Below are 2,226 nucleotides of genomic sequence, written 5' to 3' on the forward strand. Positions count from 1 at the left end.
TGAACATGAAAAGTTTAGGAAATTACAAGTGAATTTATTCAATTTCTATTTTACCTACTCATTTTAAGATATTGGGGCAGTTTTCATATAGAATTTCCTGAATATGCTTGAGAGCAGGGTTTTTGTTTTTTTTAATCATCTTTCCTGCAATACAATAATTCTTAAATTATGTTTCTACAATCTGTTTTTGTTATTGTTGTTGTTGTTAGTTGTTGTTTTCCAATAACATACTACACATTTCCCCCTATTTTAAAAATTATTTTTCCTCTGTTTTATTGTTTCTTGATGTCTTAAAAAGCCATTACATTCCATTCATCCAATTATAATATTTAAGGAATGTTTTATACTGGAGACAATGGTTCTCTACAGGAAGAAGAATCTGTCTGAGAGATTTGAGTTGACACAGCAGATCTCCTCCCAGAGAACGATCGGCAGCTTCTGGAGACAACAGCACATTACAAATCGGCGTCCACAACATGGGGCAAGGACTTTTGCTTATCCTGACAAGGACTTATTCTGAGCCCTTCAGAAAAGCTAGCCCAGTGAAGGAAAGGCGGGACTCGACGTAGGCGCAGTCTAAGAGAACAGAAGACCAAGACCATCTGAAGGAGACATGGCTGCTAAACTGTTTGAAGCTGTTGGCAAGTTTGGCCTGGGCTTAGCTGTTGTAGGAGGAGTTGTCAACTCTGCCTTATATAATGTGGATGCTGGCCACAGAGCTGTCATCTTTGATAGGTTCCGTGGAGTCCAAGACATTGTTGTAGGGGAAGGGACTCATTTTCTCATCCCATGGGTACAGAAACCAATTATTTTTGACTGCCCTTCCCGGCCACGGAATGTCCCAGTAATCACTGGTAGCAAGGATTTACAGAATGTCAATATCACTCTTCGTATTCTCTTCCGGCCTGTTGCTAATCAGCTGCCCCGAATCTTCACCAGCATTGGCGAGGACTACGACGAGCGGGTGCTGCCATCCATCACCACTGAGATCCTCAAGTCAGTAGTAGCTCGATTTGATGCTGGAGAATTGATTACCCAGAGAGAACTGGTCTCCAGACAAGTGAGTGATGACCTCACAGAGCGAGCTGCAACCTTTGGGCTCATCCTAGATGATGTTTCTTTGACGCATCTGACCTTTGGGAAGGAGTTCACGGAGGCAGTAGAAGCCAAACAGGTGGCTCAGCAGGAAGCAGAGAGGGCCAGATTTGTAGTGGAAAAGGCTGAGCAACAGAAGAAAGCAGCCATCATCTCAGCAGAGGGTGACTCCAAAGCAGCTGAGCTGATTGCCAATTCACTGGCCACTGCAGGAGATGGCCTAATAGAGCTTTGTAAGCTGGAAGCCGCAGAGGACATCGCATACCAGCTTTCCCGTTCTCGAAACATCACCTACCTGCCTGCTGGACAGTCAGTGCTCCTCCAGCTTCCCCAGTGAAGCCTGTGGCCTCACCAATCCTACCCCACTCAACCATGATCTAATCCACAGTCTTTTCCCTGCCCCCCTCCTACCCAAAATCACTGTGAAATTTAACGATTTGGCTTAAGCAAAGGAAATAAAATTAAAGTCATTTTGGGGAAAAAAAAAAAAAAAGAAAAGAAAAGCTAGCCCAGACTTCTCATTTAAGGACTTATTCTGAGCCTTTCAGAGGAGCTAGACTGGACCATCACAATTTGGCCATTATACTCTGTTCCCCAATTTATTCAAGTTTTTAAAGGAATTACTTTTTCTTTAGTGAATTTTTGTACTTCTTTTACCATTTGGCCAAGTGTTTTTATGGTGGTATCTCCTCCTCCTCCTCCTCCTCCTCCTCCTCCTCCTTCTCCTCCTCCTCCTTCTCCTCCTCCTCCTCCTCTTTCTCTTCTGGATTTATGTAAATAGACTTATGTCCAGTTTACTGTTTTTATATCCATTTTTTTCATTTTTTTTCTGCTTGTGGAGTAAAATTAAAAAGTTATTGTTGACAGTGCAACAGGGTCATAAACATAATATCAATGCAATATTCTCTGTAATCTATTTCTGACTAGTTGTCCAAACCTCTTACCATCTGTGGGCTGAGAGCTCCTGAATGCTGCTACAGCTTATATCCATTGCCTTTAAGATTCACTGTTTATGTCAGGCTATCTGCTACCCTGTGTCAGTGATGCCTTTTGCCAACTCCTCTGTTTTGGAAACAACTCTTGCCATAACTTTTTTTTTGACTATTTCTCCAGAATTCAATTTAATATGTT

The 2,226-nt window shown here is 42.1% G+C and overlaps 1 pseudogene; it reads left to right on the plus strand.

The window, feature by feature from the left end:
- Positions 1–559: 559 nt before the first annotated feature.
- Positions 560–1,598, plus strand: LOC141549485 (prohibitin 1 pseudogene; annotated as a pseudogene).
- The last annotated feature ends 628 nt before the right edge of the window (positions 1,599–2,226 follow it).

The sequence above is a fragment of the Sminthopsis crassicaudata genome, chromosome 1 (assembly GCF_048593235.1).
Source record: "Sminthopsis crassicaudata isolate SCR6 chromosome 1, ASM4859323v1, whole genome shotgun sequence".
Taxonomy (NCBI): domain Eukaryota; kingdom Metazoa; phylum Chordata; class Mammalia; order Dasyuromorphia; family Dasyuridae; genus Sminthopsis; species Sminthopsis crassicaudata.